The sequence below is a fragment of the Opisthocomus hoazin genome, chromosome 20 (genome assembly GCF_030867145.1).
Source record: "Opisthocomus hoazin isolate bOpiHoa1 chromosome 20, bOpiHoa1.hap1, whole genome shotgun sequence".
NCBI classification, from domain to species: Eukaryota; Metazoa; Chordata; class Aves; order Opisthocomiformes; family Opisthocomidae; genus Opisthocomus; species Opisthocomus hoazin.
The window spans coordinates 14884764-14899119 of record NC_134433.1 but is presented as its reverse complement, the minus strand read 5'-3'; the positions used below and the strand labels follow the sequence as shown (position 1 = coordinate 14899119).

General features: G+C 36.7%; 1 protein-coding gene across 5 annotated transcripts in view; it reads right to left on the bottom strand.

The window, feature by feature from the left end:
• USP32 (ubiquitin specific peptidase 32) overlaps positions 1-14356 on the bottom strand; it is a 79181-nt gene that overhangs the window by 59482 nt on the left and 5343 nt on the right. The window lies entirely within an intron of this gene.

Sequence of the window (14356 nt, the reverse complement as noted above, 5' to 3'; positions counted from 1 at the left end):
TGACCTTCCAGCTGCTGTCACTGCTGAGCCCACTTACCGCAAAAGCACTTCTCAACAGGAACACACGTACAAGCTTGCCAAGTTATACCTGTGCACTATTTTCTTGCTAGGATTAATTCAAAGAAATACAACAGCCCATAGCCGTGTAAAACTTCCAATTACTGTTTTAATAGAAAATTTTATTAATCCAATAAATGTGAACTGACTACATGTAATAGGCTAGAATATAAAGTTATTTTAGTCAGTCAAGTACTTTCATAATAATAAAATTTACCGGCCATTCCTTTATGAGATTTACCTGTATTAACAGAAATTAAAGCAATTTGTAATCTGACAACCTTAATTGCAGACCATATTAGTACTCCAGAGATATTTTATGTATCACCTTACATCCCTAAGTGCATGAAACAAGTTATATGTTTCTAGGAGTTACCGAAACGCAACAACCTCTCTGGTGACAGAACTGCATACAGCAGTATTTCTCGTTATAAACTCTGATGTAACAGAGAGCAGTGAAATAATTTCACCTTGGTAGAGTTGCTGGTTTGCAGCTTGACAGGACAGAGAAGGTCTCTACTCTAAGCAAACAGGTCTCACTGTAGCACCAGTTAAGACAAGCAGCACAGCAATGAAATTCAGGCCCACTACATCTAGGAGATACAGAGTCTGCCCAAGAGCACTGCATGCAGCAGTTATTGGTGCTTCCTCAAGTGCCAACGACTGCCAAGGGTGTGTTTCAGGCAGTGTTCAGGAACAAGAAAATCCCATACCTACATATCTACCATGAAACACAGCAGTGACTGGGGTCCCACTGAAGGATGGGTTGACGTGGAGAGGACAGGGAAGAAAATCAGTCAACCAATACTACTAACACCTTCAAAAAGAACTGTCAGTGTATCATTTAATAGCAGATGATAAATTGATATTACTAGTCCATGTTACATTTCAAAAGCCAGTTATTAGTTCTACAGACCACATAATATTGTTGTTTGCAAGCAGAAACTACAAAACAGGTCATGGAATTACAGGAAAGGTAATTACTTCCATTCATTCTCTATGACACATTAAAATGACAGATGCTGGCCATTTAAAATCATCTGCAAAGCTTTGTAGAAATAAGTTCATTACACATTTAGATCCAGGCACACGAAAGTACTAGTGAAACGAGCAGAGTATAAATCAAAGATATTATCAATGTTTACTATGAGTCTGGAAGACAAAATATTTGAATACAAAATCCAACACCAAAGTACCAATTATTCAACACAGAGATAAAACATGATGGCACAAGAGGAAATAAAACTAAGTCTTAAATTATGAAAGTAACATTTCCAGAAGCAATACGTCTATTACTGTAGCAATATTAAAAATTAGAACATACATACCCACAAGCTACCTTTTTTCTCTCAATTCCACAAGTCCTTGGCAGCATCATAGACCACGGAGGTATTCTTATTCCTCCCTTCAGATGTAAATGTAGTTAACAACCCTGTTTCCTACACCGACTTCAGTTCCTTCATTAACTACATTCACTTTTTCCAAAGGCACAGTCTTACCAAACACTTTGAGGTGAGGTTGTCTACAAACACCTAAGTAAAGACCATTCACAAGCCACTTTCATTAGACATACAAGACAGACACTACATTATCAGATACACTGTTGTTGCATTCATAACCCGGCAGTGAAAAACAGAACATTTCAGACTTTCCAAAACAAGTTTACGGCAGCCAACACAGCAAAAACTGTCTCCACCTTGCTCCTACCAGTAACAGGTGGCATAACCTCAATATTATGGCAGAGAAAGCAATGCAATTGGAACCACACACCTAATTTTTTCACCTCAAGACTACAGAAGCTAACTTTTTATTGTGAGGGTCTAAATCAAAATAATAAAAACAATTTTCCTTAGTTACATACTGTATTCTAATTCTTAAAATTCTATCTGCCTACTTCCAAAAACCACCACTGAAACAAATGGTCTCTCCCACAAAAGGAGTAAGTCACAGACTATGTCCTTCTGTCCGGGCAACTTTTATTAACACAAACCTCCTCAGTGCTACCTTGGCTGGATGGTTTCCAATAAAGTTAAAGACAGTTTAACAGAAGATTAGTGCTGCTTCCAACTCTCCAGGGAATACCCGAGCTCCAGTTTGTTTAATAAAGCTTAAATGAAACCATGCAACCTCAGCTAAAAATGTCACTGCAACTTACAGTAATTGCAAAAAATCTTCAGCTAATTCATCTTCCGAGGATATTTTTAGTTTAATAGTGTTACTTAAACTTAATGCTGTTTATATGGATTTATGACTCTACTTTTTTTTTTTTAAACTCACATCTGTCCAGGTAATGATCTGTGTAGTGCCTTCCAAAACAATCCTATGCTGGAAACCAGCGTCTTTCCACTGCTTTTACTCACATATTTATCTCCAAGTCATCCCACAGTTTTTGTTAGAGAATAAAACTGTATCTGAAGCTCAAACTAAGCAAGCCCAACTCCAGATTTAAACTTTATTTTGCCACCCACATAAAACTGACTTGAATTTCAGAGGAGATCCCCACCAGCTGTGTCACTGATATACCCAGGAGCTGCAGGGAATCTGTCCCAGAAAAAAATACGCTACATTTATGTAGAAGCCTAATGTTAGATACCCACATTCTGGATATTAAATATAACGTTCCATTTGAAAAAGGTAGGCAGAAAACAGAGCTGAAGTTACTCCCCTCCTCATCCTACTTAAAACTCACACGGGTGTGTAAAAACAAGGTTAGTTATCTGAAGTATGTACTGTCTAATACCAAAATTCTGTAACATTTACATGTGTGCAATCAACGACTCAAATTTAAAGTCTGTTTTGTATAAAAATTGTAGTCCAAATAGTACACATAAAACAATAATTGATGTGTCACAATTTCTCTTCAGGCAGCAGATACTATTCTTTTGCTTACCCATTCTGTAACGTTGAAGTGCATCTTTAGATGTGCCTTAAGGTCTTTTTAACTAAACTAAGGCGGAGGAAATCAACCCTCACAGTGCAGCTTTGGCAAGTTTTGCAGACACATTCTCTATTCGTTTTAGAAACTTTTTTCTTTCCACATCCTGTAGCGCTAATTCCACCCCCACCTTCTTGTCTTCATCTTGGAAAGTTTTAAAATGCATTGTGAGTAACATATGGTTCAACATACAGCACAATCTCTGCCACTTCAAGACAAAGGTCACACTGAAAAGTGCAGGACAGCTTTCTACAACAAACACCTGTGCAAAACTCAGCAAGGTGGGAAGCAAATACCTGTCTCAGTAAAAGTTACTCTGCTGTTACAAGACTGCCAGTGAAATTTATTAAGAGTCATCAGAAAAATATGACTACATAACTAAATACACCTAGTATTGATACTTCTGCTTGCTCACCCTCTCTTGGAAAAAGAGATAGAAGAAAATGGTTATATCAAAGCCAACTCCTCACTAATAGAAGTGCCAACACTGCATACGCTATCATATTTCTTTAGAGACTAATGAATCGAAGCTAAGGTTTGTACAAATTACCTAAACAGCTTGCTTTATTCAAATACTGTAAGAAAGTAGGTAAAATCTGCCTTAATTTTTTTTTTTTTTTTTTTTTTTTTTTTAAAGATGCAACATTAGGAACACTATTGAGGTCAAGAATATAAGAACTGCCATGTACCACAGTCTCTGCCTGGCACCAGTAACTAACTTCTACCTAAAGCAAGAACTAACACAATAACTTATCTTCCCATCTTTCAGCATATGGCTGCTCTCCAACGCCCTTGCAAAGAAGTTTAAAGATTTACAGATGCACTGAAGAGAAGCAACACCAAAATTTACAAGCAAGCACTGCTGCTTAAGATGCAACAGTTCACACGTGAATGTTAAGCATTATAAGAAACAAATACTCATTTTGAAGGGACCCTGTCTAAAGGTTAAAAGAAGTGGTTAGGCTTAATGGATTTATCACAGCTTATATAATCTAATTATTATATACCTTGCCTATGACATGTGCAATGAGAGTGAGCACAGTAAATGCATTTTAAATTCCTATTTAATATTTATTAGGAAAGTCAGACCAGCCACAAAAAATACCTTCTTTTACAATGCTTTTTCCCCCACCCTTCAAAATCCAAGCACAAATATGTAAAATGCTGAGGTGATACAGAATGAGATACAAAACGCAGCTTTCAAAAGCATACAGTCGTCTGTTGCAGTAAAGCATAAGAACAAAAGCATAACATTTGAACTCTTCATACTGCCCGAGACACTCAGGCAAGAGACACTTCACCTTTCCATGTCTTAGTTGTCTCAACACTAAAATGAATATAAATTCTAGTCTACATCAGACAGATGTTTGATAAATGATCTAAGACACTCTGTAAAAGCACTATAAGCTACTACTAAGGAGCTGCTTTAATCAGTGAAAAGGACAGAATCCCAACAGTTTAACTGTGGGTAGGTGGAGTTAATCTGCCATGGCTACTATAACCTGACAGCCAATTAACGCAATTATAACAAACTGGACACAGAAACAATGCACATAGCTGTTTTCTTTCCTTTCATCTTATTAAAGTAGTGACTGCTGACAACAAACCAGTGATTTGGTAACCTCTATTTACACCAGAATCACAGAAGTAGCATGCAAGTCATCACTAGTATGAGCAGCAGCAACAGTATCAAAAAGCGATAAAATCTTTATGTCTCAAAAGCCTAAAATATTTTACTTGGCTACAAGAAAATAAATTATTTATTCCAGTTTACAGGTGACCAGCAAAAAAAAAAAAAAGCCAAATCAAGGCAGAAGACCACAGCATATGAACAATGCTGAAAATCAAAACAGGAAACAAATTACTTCATAAGCAGGAAGAAAAAAAAAAACCCGGAGAGGATAAGAAGTTCAGTTAAGGTGAAGGGTCAAGAAACTTTGAACTCATCTGCCTACAGTATCTCACAATATATCTAGTGGGCTGGTACTTTTTCCCAGAATTGTAAGCATCAAAATGCCCACAATACTCTACAAACACACACACAAAAAATCTGAATTTCCAATGTCTCTACTGGATGAAAAACAGCTTGCTATGGCAGCATTTAAAAAAAAAAAAACCAAAAAAAAACCCACCACACCCAACCCTGCAGATCTCCAGTATACAGAGCAAGCAGTAATTTGCAACCATCAGCATAACATTGCATTTATTCTTTACTAAAAATAACCAAACCTGAATTTTAATAAAACAACTTGATCATCCTTCAGAAAGTAGCAAAATTCACCTACCTCAAGCTCCTCCTGACTTCCAGCTCAGCTTTTAATAATTCTAATATTTTGATTTTTAAGTGACAATTTTACAGGTTCAATATCAAACTCACAGGGCATATAATTTTCTAACCAGACAATTATCTTCCCTGTAATCACTTGCTCAATATTCCCCCCAGGAATCTTCACCCTAGTTATACATGGAAATTTTATTACTTTTTTCATTAGTCTTTATTGTGACTTAATGGCTGCCGTTATGAAGTTGTCAAGAACCAAAGCAATTATTAAAAAGCTTCAAAGAGGTAAAATGTGCAAGTGAACATAAAGTATGTCTGGGAACAACCCCAAATAGGAAGAACAAACTGCAAAATACAATTGAGATAAACGAACCAGCTATGACTAAAAAGACAACCTCCACACCCACTCATTCCTGCCAAAAAGGAATTCACTTGAGAATGTTTTGGGGGAAAACACCAACAAAAAAATCCTGCCTCCCCTCTGAAAAAATTAATCCAGTCTTAAAGAATCTTTCACAGAGTATCAAAAAAGACACCATTCAAATTAAACAGTGCATCTCACTAAAGACTTCACAGTCTTAACATGACGTTTATCAATAACAGGGATTTAAGGATAGCAGCAACACAGTTTTGGTATTTAAAAAAAAAGAAAAATCAAATTCTTCAATCCATTTGTGTTTTTTTCCTCCTACCTATTCTTTGGCTGTTGGTAGTAGTGGCTCATCCCAGGGATAAAGCTTTTCTTGGTTCTATCAGACCTAACCATAACGCGTATCAAAGGTTTAACATCTTGTGTGCGGAGAGAGGAAGAAGATTTAGTTATTACAATAGGATTTGCCAATTTTCTGTAACATGAATACTTAGCATTTATGTGACGCTTTTAATCTTCAAAGAGCTTACTTCTCACAGTTACCAGCCTCAAAAAGAATGCCATTAAGTATTATTAGCCTGTTTTATCCATCTGTAAAGTATCTCCATCAGGGCACACACTGTCACATTGCTATTTGGATTATGTTTGCTTCAAGCAAAGCTAATCAGTACAGGTTCTGTGACAACCCTCCCCATAAGAACAGTGTGGATCGGAATTGCTACATAATAGCCCCAACAGTGAAATAATCCTCCCACCATCTGAGCACTTAAATCTTATTGGCTATATTTTATATCCTCAGGAATTAAAAGAGTCTAGTTTTATATGCTTACCAGTCCAACTCTGTAAGCCACAGAAGAAACCTGAAAGAACCTGAAAATTCAGATACCTCTGTAGATCATTAAAATAACTTACCATATGTACAAACGGCAAATTTTAAGTGCAATAGACTGCTATATATAATATACAAAACTAATTACTGTTATCAGTTAAAGAACTGGTAAACTCATTTTCAGGGACTGAACAAAGCAACTGCTAACCCTGATTAATCACAGGATGTCACCTTTCCCAGCCACAGGCTTCTGTCAGAGCACTTCTCACTTCTTCCAAGATGAGATGCTGTTACTGCTCTAGATGCTCTAAATAAATTATTGGTGACCCTGGAGAAGAGAAAACACACTCTGCCAGCTGACCAGCACAGCCAGCCACAGAAACAGTACAGAAAAGTAAAAGGAAAGGAGGCAGAGGTGCAAGCTCCAAATGGCTTTAAACACAGAGCATAAGCCATCTTGCAGCAACAAGAACCCTGAACTCCCCTCCAAAGGACAGAAGCAGGGGCAACAACAAATCAGGCGTTAGGGAAGCCCTAAAAGTAAGTAACCCTGTCTAGGATGCCTGCCTTCCCCTGAGCATTGTCATCGCTCTTTGCCCAGTTTCTAGCCTCTTCATTCCTCATTTTAATTTCCTTTTCCACTACTATTTTCTTCTCATGCTTCTTCACAGTTTACATAGTTTGTACATGATTTCCTAGGATGATGGTTTTAGCTCTCAATGCTTCCAGTATTTATGGTGGATATTTAGTCTGACAGATTAGAAACAAGACTCTGCTCTTCTGAGCTGCCCCTTCATCAGTGTTCCTGGCAAATACACTGAAAGTTTGTATTGTCACAGGTGAGCAGAACAGCTTCTGTCATAATCCAGAAAAGCTGCTTCCACTTTATTACCACCATGAAAATCATCTAGACATTTATGCTTGTTAAGATACACAAAATTACATTATATAACTAATTTCCAAGAAATAAATAGCCTATTAAAATGAAAGGCACAGGCAAATGCCAACTATATAAATGCGAACACCACATAAGGACCTTGCTACAAATAATTTGTAATATAACAAATATTTTGTATCCTGTCTCCCAACAGTGTCAAAGATACTAAATGCAGCCATACTACGAATTGTTCTTTAATTAAAAAAATATAGTCTAAGTCTGAAAGTTAAACATAATTGGCAACTTCTGCATAGGATGGCAGCGTTCCCTACAGCCTTTAGTGAGGATGAAAGGCAAGGCATGCCAATTTGCAATTGCTGGTATAGTTTTGATCAAGTACTTACTCAAATGCTAGTCTCTGGCAGCTAGAAGACACAACTCTAGTTAAGCATAGCAATTAAACACTATGGCAAGTAAAGAATAACAAAAGAGTCAGATAATATTCATATACTGCTAAATCTTAATTTCTAAAGTTAGAAGAAAAATAGTACTCATTTGCAAGTATTGTGGCACAAACACATTACACACATGTATGTATACCTACAGATGATGGACAACAAAAGGCTCTGTATTTTAAGCCTTCCTATTCTCAACTCTTGGGGATACATCTGTCTAAAATATAATCTGAAACTCAGAGGCAAAGTGAAGTATCTTAGCACCAGGTCACAAATTTCTGTCTTCTGTTACACTCCAACAAACACGTCGTAACAAGCTTGCTATGCAATCTGTGAATGGCTGAAAAATACGAGCAGAATCACAAATAGAGACACTAGCCTATATGGTCAATAAATAAAATAAAAACTAACATATGGTTAGTTCTGGGACCCCATTACATGTTTGGTAGAACACCAAGAACTGAACCAGTCTGTCTTTTTTAACAGACAATAGCAAACAATTAGCGTCACTATTTCCAAACTCCATTTCCACTGCTGCATCTCATGTTAAGAGGATTCTCCATAAACATGAGACAACTAATATCTTGAAGAACTATCCTGAAAGATGCCATACTAGTTTTACATATATCTGTGCTCTGTTAAAAAAATTATCTCTAAAAATATTCATCATTAGATGTATACTATTCCTAAGGTCCTACATTCTGAAGAATGAAACAGCGTGTTTAGATACACCGTATAACAGCTGTATGGGAAATCACCCTCCAGTGACTTTACTTCCACTGACCAGTTTAGATTGATGTGATGACTCAAATTTCAGAATTCCATATAAACACACTGTCCATTGTTTCACAGAAAAGAAGTACAGAAACAGAAAAAGTATTAGAATAACTTAACATCACAGAGCTCCAATGCCTTGAACAGCGTCAGCAGTTGGAATCTCTCCCTGAATCCCTGCAGAGACTCACAAGACATCCCCAAGGACATCACAGTCTCTGTTAGAAGCAGTACATTTCCGTAACAGATTATGAACGTTTTACATGAAGAGATATTTATCAAATATGTTATATTCTGCTTTTTAACCTCTATTCTTGTAATACTCTGGCTTATCTGGGTATTTAGCCCATGTTCTATATTACAATTAGTGTATACAATGGTTTCTTCCTCCTTTAACCTATCTACTTTGCCATCTACTCATTATTTAAAGAACAAGATCAGTTCACACAAGACGTTTACACACCTATTCTTTAAGCAAGGTGATAAAAAACAACACTGAACTGCAGGTAACACGAAAAAGTGAGGAATTTGCTACTGGCAAAAAGATCAATTATAATTCTTTTCCTAAAGAAAAATCATGTTGTTACCTGCAAGACTGGAAAACAGGCACCAAAAAGTTCTTATACTACTTTTCCACTGATAACTTTTGTTAACATCCTCACAGAATACTGAGCAGGCTATATTGACTGCACTGACTGCTGCTACTGATTTTTCTTAAAACAATGCTGCCTCAGCTATGCAAAGTGCAAATCCACTTCTCTAATATTTAATGTCTAATTTTAATTTCTAAATCCAGGATTTAGCTGTATCACATTGTCAGGGAAAATGTGGTAAAAACCTTCTTTACAAGACTAGGAAATCTGCAGTGCAGAGTAAGATCTTTGTTTCTGCATAACACCTAACAACTAGAAACATGGATTGAAAGGAAGTGTTTCTTCAGCCCAAAATAGATTCATGATGCCATTTTCAAGTTCATTTTTAGAACAAATTTAATCTGCAAAGCTGAAGTTCTCATAATTACTATCCCAATACTTTCAATTCTTTTTCTCTACATCCAGACTTATTAAATCTGGCACTTCCTGTTCTGCTTACATTTCTGAGTTTCTTCCACATTTTTCTCATTCAAGGTTTCAGAATTTTAAAAGAACCATTTTCCAAACTAATGCCGTAAAACTGATCATTTAACACAGCTGTCAAAAAATCCAACTAAACTAGTCTTATGACCATTTGTAGAGTTCCACTACAACAGTAGCATATACCTATTAAAGTATTTCAGTTGATCACTTGCTGCCAAAGCAGTCTGCCACAGGACAAAACCTGACCATTTCCATTATCACTATAAATTAAGATAAGGAATATCAATTCAAAACACAAAAGAAATGTAAGCATACATTCTATATTAAATACTTAACATGAAATTTAATTGTATGAGCAGATGACAACCAAAAGACCTGCTAACAAAAAGACAGATACATTGTGAATAAAAAACAGCTTGTGAGGAAGAATTCAAAAGGGCTTGTAAAAGGTTTCACTCAAAAGCCAAAGAATACATTTCCATGCAGAATGCAATTATCTCTATTTTGGCCTGGTGACATTGCCTCTCATAACTTCTGGGTCCAATTCAGACTCTAAACTAAGTGAAACAGCATCAAAGGTTTTGTACATTAAAAAAAAAATCATCAAAATAAACGTTATACAATACACTGGGAAGTACAGCTTCGTTTTCCCTTTGTAGTCGCTGGTTAGCAGCCTGTATGACACTGATGACTGAATGTGGCTGCTTCTCTCCAGACCAGTTCCACACTGCCTTTTCCTGTGGCTCATGACACACACCCGCAGAGAACCTGACCAGAAGAGAAGTCAAATCCCATTTTAAGGTACAGAATATCTCACCGGCTGTTTAAAACCATTCTAAAAGTCAAAATTGAAGCATAGAACAATGTATAAAGCCAGACGATATTTCTGCCCACCTCAGCTTCTCCAAAGTTACCCATTATGAGTAAGGGACTATCCTGTTAGTTTCAACGGCATCCTTGTCCCAGAAAATCTGGATGGTTTGCAGTGCATTCCACCTTAACACACTGGCGAACACATTAACCTTTGCAGCTTATGAATACCATTCCAGAAAAGAGATCGTTATTTTGCCCCAAACACACCACAGTAAGCACAATCAGTTGTTAGCCCCATCAGCACATTTCCATGTGATAGGAGAGGCTCGTTGTGTGTTGCAATAGGCTAAAAGGAGAAGGGAGAGGAGGACTTAAACATCCTAGAGGTCATGGCAGGTCACTTGATACACCAAGCCACCCTACCTGGGATAGCTAATCACTTTTGCAGGAGTAATGATTCAGGTAGATAACTATTTCAGTACTGTCGCCATTTTTACATTAAGTAAAACATGAGAAGTAAACTGTGGTCATTACAAACTGCCTTGATCATCGTTTGTCCAAACCTCTCTCAGGCATATCCCACCTTGCCTCAAAACCAAATAAAGGCCTTGTTGCAAACGTTAGCCTATTCTTAAAAGAAAGTAATTTTGTTAAACTATCAGATTATTTAACCAAGAAACACACATCTCTATCTCCTAGAACTCAGCCACATGTCCGTATTACACAAAAATAATGAAGGAATTTTTAATTGTCATGATGATGAATGACTTAATGGCCTACACAGAAAAAAATGCTGTGACTGATTATAACCTGCATCATTTTTTAAATAGATTTTGGTGAATCACTACAAAAACTATATGCAGACACATTTTGTTTTATACCAAGATCTGAACCCAGCTTATATCCATTAAGAATCGGAAATCCAGAAGAGCTTTTACACTAGTTTAATAAAAGTGCAGATAAAAGACATGCACTCTTTCCAAGCATGTCCCCACCTATAAGGAGGACTACATCAATTCTGCTCAATTGTAAACACAAGCTCATAAAAAACCCCACTTCTCAGAGGTGTTAAAATTCATTATGTAAAAAAGAAATGCTAAGTATTATCATACAGCTAAGCTGAAAATACTAAAGCTATAAAGACACAGTCATCACTAACAGAAGTAAGATGTCCCTGAAGAAATCACAAAAGAGAATGCGCATTAGGATTTTGCCACACTCCAGGCAAGCAGAGCATTTTTATGCCAGTAAGCACTAGCAATACTATAGTATTCAAAGTTTTGTGAATCAGACCCTTTCAAACTCTTAGTCAAAATCTACATTAATGGATTTTTCTTCTACATTCATCTTTGCCAAAAGGCTTCATTGTCTCATTACGTAAATAACCTTTTCATATGAAAATTCAGACGTTAAAGATGCTTTTTGTAGTTATTCAATATTGCAAATATCACATGGACATTCACAGTAATTCAGACTAAGTATAAATTAAAGAAAAAGCAACCACTTGAAGCAATATAAAAAATTAAGAAATAACTTGGTTTTAAAAAACTTAAAAATTGAAAGTCTTATTTAGAATTAACCTCCAGAACTTTCTTTCCTATACAGAAACTTAAATGCAGAAATCATCAGTTTTATTACGAGCAAAACCATAGACTAGCTGGTAAAACGCAGTTCTGAAAACCCATATGCAGAACTTCAAGACCTTCATATATACCTTTAGCACATTCTCCACCTCACTGGATGTTCCTTGTAGAACCCAGCCAGCAGTGAACACCCAACTGGAGCTCACCTATAGAGAGGTTGGGCAGTTCAAATCAAACGCTGCGTGCTCCTGGGTAGTGTCCACTGAACACCAAGTCCCACACGTTATTCAAAATAATTCTCACACTACTTCTACTCATTAAGAACACCACTTCACAGGGGCCATAAGTACTCTGTAAGATTCCATGGCCAGACGCTGAACATTTCTTGGTGGACTCCCAGTCCCTCGGTCAGCAGCAGTGAAACAACACTGCAGTTCCCAACCCAAGCAGGACTCAAGTGGATGCACAGCTCCCCGCTGAGCAAATCTTTAAAATTAACAGACTGCTGTCAAATAACCCAGGAGGCCCTAAAAAACCCAGCTGGGTAGCTCTGGTTGACAACAGTCCTTGAAATAATTTAGTCAGTGGACAAGAACAATTCTGGTATTTGAAAACGCAACAGTTGTTCTACCCCTCCTCTATCTCTTTTCTGTATGCTCACTGTACTTGGAATTTCCTCTTGGACTAAAAAAGAGAAGGATTATTTTAAAAATAATTAATAGCTAAGCCATACAGATGCCATGATGAGAGCTCAAGGACACACAACTCATTAGACCTACTCGGCACTTCCCATATACCAAATTATTTAGAACAAATATATGAATTCACAACCTAACTAGAAATACACTCAATTTTCAGAAGATATTCTGTTGTTGTTAAAATAACAAGTACTAGTAACATCTGGTTTTTTTTGAAATACAGAAAAATCATAATCAGTCCTACCACAAAGCAGCAGTTGTACAATAATTTTAATTTAAAGAATTAAGTAGACACATCATGCCTCACCTAATCACATTACTTCCTAATGCTATGTTCTTTTTTATTCTCACAAAGCTTGTCATTCCTTTACAGGTCCATTTTTTGAATGTGATTTCATTTTTTTTGAGTACCAAAGAACTGTATGCCGTACTTATTTTATGAAATGAGACAGTAGGCTGGCTTCCCTTTGAGCAGAAGAAAGAGGGTAAGGGTTGTTGCCAGCAGCCAGAAAGCCTGATACTGTTACCGGTCAAGTACAGCAGGACTCAAGTAGCCCCCTCTTTTTTTCCCTTCTTTCACATTAGAGATGCTTCATCTCATTTTGAAAAGCTTCCTAGTTTCTATTTTTGTCTTATCTTCTCTGTAGGCCACTGTCAGGTAGATTTAGGACCCTGATGATACATTTCATAAAAACAAGGCTTTACAAAATCCAAGACAAACAGAAAAATTTCATAGAATCTATCAGGTTGGCAAGTATCTCAGGAGGTCACACAGTACAACGTTGTGCTTGAAAGCGGGTCAACACGGAACTCAAACCAGCTTGTGGAGGGCTTTGTCCCGGCAGGTCTTGAAAGCCTCTAAGGATGAAAGTTCAACAGCTTTCTCTGGGCATGTATATTAAAAAATAACAAAAAAATAACCCCCCAAAAAACCCCAAAAGGCCTCCTGTTACAGGAGCAAAAACTGATTAGAAAGAGGTGACCATGACAATAACAATAACTGATTTAATTTATTAAAATACAAGAAATAAAGAACAAGTAACAGTTACATGAGCTACGAGATATACAAACATATAATCTATAAGACAAATAAATGTTTTGAGTACTCAATATTAGTCTATATCAACATAAGAAAGTATATTACATATTAAATAGCCTGATAGTGTACTTTTAGCTTATATCAAGATGTTTAACACTCAAAATGAGGATTTGTTCATCTTACCCTTTAACTTCCAGCCACCATGGCTAGAATGATATTATCTATTTACACCCATTTGGCAGCTTTCCTGACCGCTTTGATTTGAACCTCTAGTAACATGCTGACAGGACAAAAATGTATCTAATATTGAGACTACTATTATTTAGAGACACGATTCACTGTTGGAAGTGAGAAAGCAGAGGGCTCCCAACATTTACTGAATGATATTTCAAGGTTTTGAAGGCTTTTTGCTTTAAGATGTTTCTTGTTTATGAAATGCCTACATTTTTAAATCCTCTTTTATCAGACTTACATCACCGTGTGCACATCCAACATTCAAGCACTTCCTCACCAAGTTACTGCCAAGCTTGGTACAGCTGGACTTGGGAACCATCTGAGAATTACTAAAA